Raw genomic sequence first — 7,483 nt, 5'->3', positions numbered from 1 at the left:
GTATGTTTTCATAATTAAGGCCTTCACAGACTTTAATTAGGCCTTTGTGTCATGGAGCGGACATTACTTATCCTTAAAAGGGAGGTTAGGACACTAAAATATCTCTTACTGGAGAGTGCACCAAAATGTGCACCAAAGATGTGCACCAGCTACCCACATCCAGCCCATGCAGCCCGCACACAACTCTCCATGCTGTCTCAGAGAGCTCAGCAGGGGTTGGATTGGCAACACTGCCAACCCTTCTCCAGCACAGCTTGCTGTGAATGTGTTCATTCTGCCTGAAATCACTCAAGAGGAAGCAAGCAGCCCAGTTAAGTGCACTGACCTCTGCCAGTCAGGGTGGGAGGGAAAGCAAATAAACTGGGCAATCTCCTCTTTAGCTGGCACAGCTTCTGAAAGATGCAATCATGGCTTTAATAAATCAGTAGTTACAAATTTGTGCTTTAACATATTCTCAAACAATTACACATGCAAATAACATTTCATTTGCTGCTGTTCATCCATCACTGGTACACAGAGCAATACTATTAGGTGCTAAACTCGGCACATAAGAGACTACACTAGCAAACACATAGTTTGCTTATGGAAGTAGTGTGGCTGGTTCCAGTTCAGTCACAAACATTCTGACGTTTATTTTGGCTGTGGAAGTTAATACTTATGCCAGAACTATCAGCAGTTCATTCCCCAGTTGTATCTGTAACAAAGAACCTGCATGATCATTTGTTTCATTTTCCAGTTGAAAATGACAATCAGGTGACAACACTCTTTTCACCAGGAAGCTAATAATATTTCAGAAAAGCAGTTGGATACTTTTTTCCTCTTTTTGAGATAATGGCATGTTGTATTACATACAGTGGTATTTATCTATTCCCACTACATCTTGTTAGGAATGTATTACAGTATGGGAAAGTATAAACTAAAGCTAGACATTTCTATTAACATATTTGATTAGAAATGTTAAAATGTACATGGGGAAGAAACTGAACAGCAAGCTGGGAGGACCCATTTCCAACAGACCTACTGAAGAGTGGATGAGAGCAGTGAAGTAGTAATGGAACGATGGCCTTGGTAAGAACTTCAGTCATTCTAAAATAATTTTGGCTACAAGACTATCAGACTCACGCCTCTCTCTTCTCTTCTCTTCTCTTAAAGGTAATAATTTTCTCAATCATTAAATTAACTGAAGAACTCATGAATCCCTCAACCTTCATTATCTTTAACTGCCTGCTAAAACAAGATCCAACCTAGCAGTAAAATCTTGTGTTGCTATTTATTAAAAGCAGTATTTAAAAGATAATAGCTGCTTTCAGGGATTTCAAATAACTGTTTTCTAGATGCAAAATTGTACTTGTGTGCATGCTGGACATAGATACCCAAATATGCGTCAAACTGAGAAGCAGAAACACTCACTAGTGCATTGTAGAGACACCTGAATGCATTAGTCCTGAAGCAGCACAGAATGAAGTGCAGCTCTTCCACTTTTAGCACTGTAGTAACTTCTGCAGTTGGTAATGGAGGTTACAAGCACGGCTGCATTTAACTGAACCTTTGGTTCAGATTCAATGTTCACCTTTAGCAACGAAGTATGAGAAATGCATGCAGCATGCTATGCCTTGGAATGAAGAGAAGGGAAACAGCACTGCAGGCATCCTGTGGTCTCCTAACTAGTCTGATAGGATACTGCAGACAATATTGTTGTAGTCAGAAAGAGTTTCCTCTCAGCTCCATTTGCTGATCACATTAAGAAAGTCAAATCGTAACTCACAGTTCTAAAATCATAACTAGCAGTTCTCCCTACCAAAGCTTTTGTCTGGTATCAGTCTACATGTAAGCTTTAAGAGTGTTTAAATCTTAAAATAACAATTCATTCCTGGAATTGAGAACTAGGAAGGGAAATGGTGCCAAAAAAAGCTTGTATCTGAGGTCTGTGCTGATTCATCCAACTGAAGATTTAGCCACTGACTGAAGAAGTATACCAGACAATGCATAAAGGATGATAAATGCAAACAGGGGATACAGGGGATAAAAGCTGGAAGAACACCAAGCTACTCCTTAGGCAACAGGATGTACTATCACTGCCACTTGCAACAATTTTGACATAGCTTATTGTGAAGAAAGCTGAGACGTTCTTTATAACATCAATATAATAATGATAAAGAGCAGCTAACTTCAAAGTGAAGCATAGATAGCCAAGCAACATCTGCTCCATATGAATCATCACAGAGTTGGACAGAGGAAAATGAAACAAAGCAACACTAAAAAGTATTTGGTCCATACAAAATCATTATGGGTCTGCAAGTAAATCCTTTGGGTTACTCGTGCAGTTGGATGGATAGCAGTGATGAAGAAAGGATACCAGTGGTTTGTTACCACCTCTCCCTCAGAATATAACCAGTACCTCAGCATTTGTTGGAAAAAGCAGCATGGCCAAATGCTTTCTACTTCCACCTTCAGCAGGCAGGTCCTACAGAGATTTGGCACAAGACAGGGAGTCCTAGGGAACTCTGAAGGTTTTGTCCTTCTGCACATCTGACAGACAGATTTCAACTGCATGAGTCTTATAGTTTATTCCAGAACTTGCCCAAAGTATTTTTTTTTCTCCTCTTAATCTACATTTTCATAAATTCACACAATTTTCATCTCTTGGTGCTCCTCCCAAATGCTGATGTACACTCCAGAATGAAAATAAATAACATCACTGCACTGTAAATAACCAGAGCTACTGAAAACAGACCCCAAATAAATGCATAAAGATGGTATCAAAACAAATAATTTCACAATTACAGTTTTATGATTCCCAAACATAAGCAATTCTATATGCTACAGAATTAATTGCTATAGTGGATTTATGACTCTCATGAGCTGATCGTTACATACTAGTTGCAAATGACTGCTTAGAGTGTACTTGCAAAAGGCTATCAAGAGTGAAAAACATTCCAATGCCAAGTTTGAGTTCTGATTCTCAATCAGGATGACTGATAAGGTTATGGCCTCCAGAGGTAACCTGAGCCTTGCCATATAGACAGCTGAACTGTGATAGTGCAGCTTCACGCTTTAAGATAACCTACTTTGAAACATAAACCTGTAAAAGCAGCACTTGGAGAAGCACCTATACTGCTTACACAGTTAGAGTAAGGGCACACTGGAAGGGACAGTAATCTCATGAGTGATCCTCACAGAACACATTTTTGTTGTGGCTCAGAGCCACAGGGCACGGTGGGCTAAAGCTGTGTACCCAGATGATCAGTGCTTGCAGTGGGACAAGAGGAGGCAGACAGGAAGACACAGGATCAGGTCATCTGTTACAGCAGCCTCAAGGATGCTGTATCCTACACCAGAAGCCGCTTTCACTGAGTCATTTACAGCACAGTCCTCACTAGCTGCTCCAGAAGAATAAAGATCTTCAGCTGGGGCCAACCTGGGAGGTCAGCATAGAGCAGCCAGTGAGCCATAAATTCACTTCCTAATGTATGGTGCAGTAACTTTCACAAGCGTCCCAGGCTGTCTAAAGGACCAGAGCCATGCACTAGGCAAAGAAGGTGTTGTTTCTCAGTTTGGTGGGTATTTTTCTTTCCCTTCAGTCTGTCCCAGCCTTTTGACTATAAGACCCTTGGGGCAGGGAGTGCCATTTATTTATTTATTTATTATCGTTTGTTTTGGTTTTCTCTCAACAGCAAGAATCTGCTTGTGGGAGAACTGTATAGCTATTCCTCAAAGAATATTAAGTACAAAAAGCTGGACTGACAACACAAAAGCATAAGAAAAACACAATCATTATAACTGCAATTCAAAACCACCTAAATAGGGTAAGGCAACAATTTTGAAAATTTTAATCAAAACAGCTCTTCAAAGCCTAGAAACACACACTGCCTCCACTTCATAAACCATTTGAACATTTCCTTTTATTCCAAACCCCAGGGACCCTTCTCCAGAAATACCCATGGTGCCAATGGGAACCTCCCTAAACCAACAACAAATTTGCTAGCTTGCTGGACCACATCTGAAGAAAAGTGTCATACAGCTTGGAAATACAGGGTAAAATATTACACAGGAAAAAAATCTGAATACTTATGTCTACAGGCTTGGTAGACTGGAGTGTCTGTAACCAATGCACCTCTGCCTGGATAATACAGCAGCTTCACCAAGGTAAAGAAGACTCCACAAGTGCATATGGGAAGTTGCATAGCCGGATACAGCAGCAATCTCCTCTGGCTAGTTAATATGACTATGTACAACTACAGTTATTGCTTTACTTATCAGTATTAACACAGATGCTTCTACACGTACATAGTGCTGAAAATGATGAGCTGCACACTGCTTTAATATAAAATGCACAACACTAATGATTGTAAGTGATCTTCTGTTTCATCTTTCTTCTCCATGTGTGAATATGGATCGCTTAATTGTTACCTTATTTATTATTTACATTGCAATAATGCCCCGAGACCAAATCCATATACTTTTCTGCTAGACTAGACATTATTTCTGGATGTGTCCCTTAGCAGATAATTCTTCTACAGGGTTTTGCATAGCATTTCATGTGAAGCTAAAAGACAACTGAGAATGGCTGGGATTTCAGTTACTGAACTCACTGCCTACTATGTAGCATCTTAGTAGATGCTACAGTACCATCTTATTCTTCTCTGTACTTGCCTCCTGCCAATAATCATCTGTTATCTCTTATTTCATGAACGTATTTTTAATCTCCTTGGGGTACAGATTATCTTTTAGTTGTTTATATAGTATAGCACTTTCTGACCATAACTAGGGCACCTTAAAGCTGTAAAAATAGCAAAAACAAGGCTAAATTCAGTATAATCACAAAGCGTACAGATGAATAGTTAATAGCTTTAGCCACAGCTAAACCCAAGGTTGAAGGCAGTCTTAGTATACTTGTTCATTAAGCTAAAGAACTTTAAAGTCACAAGGCCATCTACATTTCCAGAGGAGAACATTAATTAGCTTTGCATGGGGGCCACTGCTTAGCATAAAACCCAACAATTGTGCTGACAGTACAATACAGCTGCAAAAGAGCCAGTGATTAAAGCGTAGGCAGAAAATAGTGTTGGGTAATAAATGTTAGAGCAGCTACTTGCTGTTTGCAGTAAATCAAAATCATAAGAAACATATCATTTATGGGTTAGGTACATTTCAAAAAAAAAAGTTGAAAAAAATCAGACTTTGATCTGGTGAGATGAAGGGCTAATCTAATCATCCTGGGGTTGGTTTGACAAGCAGACACTGATTGCTCCTTCTGGAAATAAGAGAAAAAATTGAATTTATTTCACTTTAAATTTACTTAAATTTGAATTTATGAAAACGGCTGTATTTTGGTGTTTTCTCAAGCTGGCTGAAAGAATGCAGCAACAACATTTCATAGGATCATGTTTTTTTCTGGATGGTAGAGTGTCAAAACACATGTTGACAGTTTCATTTTGACTAGTTAAAGGCATTTGCTTTCAAACTGTTGACATTTACATTTTATCTCAATTGGATATAATGTCAGAAAAAATAATGATGGATAATTTATTTTTTTCAGTATCTGCTTTTTGTGAAAAAATCAGTTACACAGCCTAATTAAATGTAAAATCAATTTTCCAAGTTTCAGAAAATCATCTTATTTAGTACTTTCACTCGAAAGCTCTTGAGATGCAAGCTCCAATTCCATATGTTTGCTCACATGGGCATACAGGTCATGAACAACTTTAGGACTGTGGCTTTTAAAGCTTGTATTTTTTTCAAGCAGTTGGATAACCTGGAATGACTGAAACTAAGGAAAATATCCACTGAAAGCTGGATATTCAAAACTTTCAACAAAGCAAAAGAATTTTCACTGCAAATACTGTTTTAAATCAACATAAAATGAACAGGAGAAGAAAGTATTACTTGTATTTTTTTTTTCCTGGATTATTCAGAGTACTTATGATATATCTTGATTTAAGATAAATTAAGCATCTACTTATGCAATTAAAAAAAAAAAAAAAAGTCCAATGCATGCAGGGGAAAAAGTGAATGGAAAAGCTTTATGATGATAGCTATTATTTAAGGATGCTAAAATAAAAGGATAATTACTTTTAGAATGGAAGTTAAGTTCCTGATATACTTCAAAAGAGAGGTCATGCAGGTGAAGTGCTTTTGACAATATTTTTCCCATGCTTTGAGCACATCCTGCTAACCACCTAATGAGGTGCCTTTCTAGTATGAACTGTAGGTCAGAAAAATCCCTGATAAAAGTAATGATTCTCTTTTTGAAAATCTGTGGGTCAAAGAGGAGGCATGACATGACTACATAACAAGTTTGTTCTGTGATGGTAATTTGGGCTATTTTCCTGCCTTTCCCACTCCAAAGTAGTACATTGTCAATCTCCTTACACATCATCTATGACAGTAATTTGCTTGCCTGCTAGCAGATGAAAAGCTTTCTATTACAAGCTATATTTAATAAAACCATCTATCTCTGCCTGTTAAGCCTCTTTGGCTCATTTTTAGTATTGAAATGTATTTATTATGATAAAATAGGTGTGTGTTGAACCCTCAAGCTGAGAGCTATTGTCACCCTTACACCCATTTGAAGCCAAAGCTGACAACATTAAAAAAGTGCAAATAAAGCTACCAGCACGCAAAAGGCTCTGACTACACTGAGAAGAGAATCCATGCCTCACAACTTTGAGTCTCAGTCTGGCATCCCATCCCAGAGGCTAGAATTTCTCACCTTCTTCAGCTGGAAAATCCTTTCTAAAAATAAGTAACACATAACATCCTATTTGCATTGACTATGGAAGTCTACATATTTATATTAATAATCTTTTATGGATTGTGTGTACTGACAGGTTAACTAAATGTTTTGTAGGGTACAGATAATACATCCATTCTAATTAAAGAGTTACTATAACTCTTACAGAAATTATTACTTCATCTTATATCACTCCCACACAAAACATCAAATACTTTTTAGGCAAAATATCAAAGAGATTATTACAGATGATAAAATACATTTCTGCATATTTCTTAAGTGCATCAGTCAGTTGGGTATATTTACATCTGCCTATCTTTGTTTGGTTTTGGTCTTTTAAGCTGAAATGTCTTATATTTGCCTTTTAAATCAAACAGAAGTTTTTGAAGTCTCTAGCCTTTCCAGGGTCAAGAAAACCATTTTCTACTAAACTATCCTCTCAACTGACTTGGGAAGAAAATGTCGATCTATCAGCTGAAAAAAAACACCACACAGTTGAGCATGCTGCCTCTCATTGACGGTATCATGAACATAATCCACAATGCTGCTACTCTTTAATTTACTCTTCCCCATCTATTTTCTCCACCTGGATTCCAACCAGACAGTTGTTTCTCTGTGAAATTGGAAAGGCAAGATTAAATCAAGGCCAAATTCAGTTGTTACCTCTGACAGTTGCCCAAGAAAGCAGAATGTTTTCTTAAACTGAGCTTTGACTTTGGATTCCCACACCAGCTGCACAAGTTGTTCTGT

General features: G+C 37.9%; 1 long non-coding RNA gene across 1 annotated transcript; it reads left to right on the top strand.

Moving 5' to 3' along the window:
- Positions 1-859: 859 nt before the first annotated feature.
- On the top strand, positions 860-6,493 carry LOC140003332 (uncharacterized). Its single transcript, XR_011811822.1, has 3 exons — positions 860-1,068; positions 3,675-3,806; positions 3,919-6,493. It is a non-coding gene; the product is annotated as an uncharacterized lncRNA (long non-coding RNA).
- Positions 6,494-7,483: the final 990 nt, after the last annotated feature.

This window comes from Anas platyrhynchos, chromosome 10, assembly GCF_047663525.1.
Source record: "Anas platyrhynchos isolate ZD024472 breed Pekin duck chromosome 10, IASCAAS_PekinDuck_T2T, whole genome shotgun sequence".
Classification (NCBI taxonomy): Eukaryota; Metazoa; Chordata; class Aves; order Anseriformes; family Anatidae; genus Anas; species Anas platyrhynchos.
The sequence above is the reverse complement of the archived record's forward strand: the minus strand, read 5'-3'. Positions and strand labels throughout refer to the sequence as shown.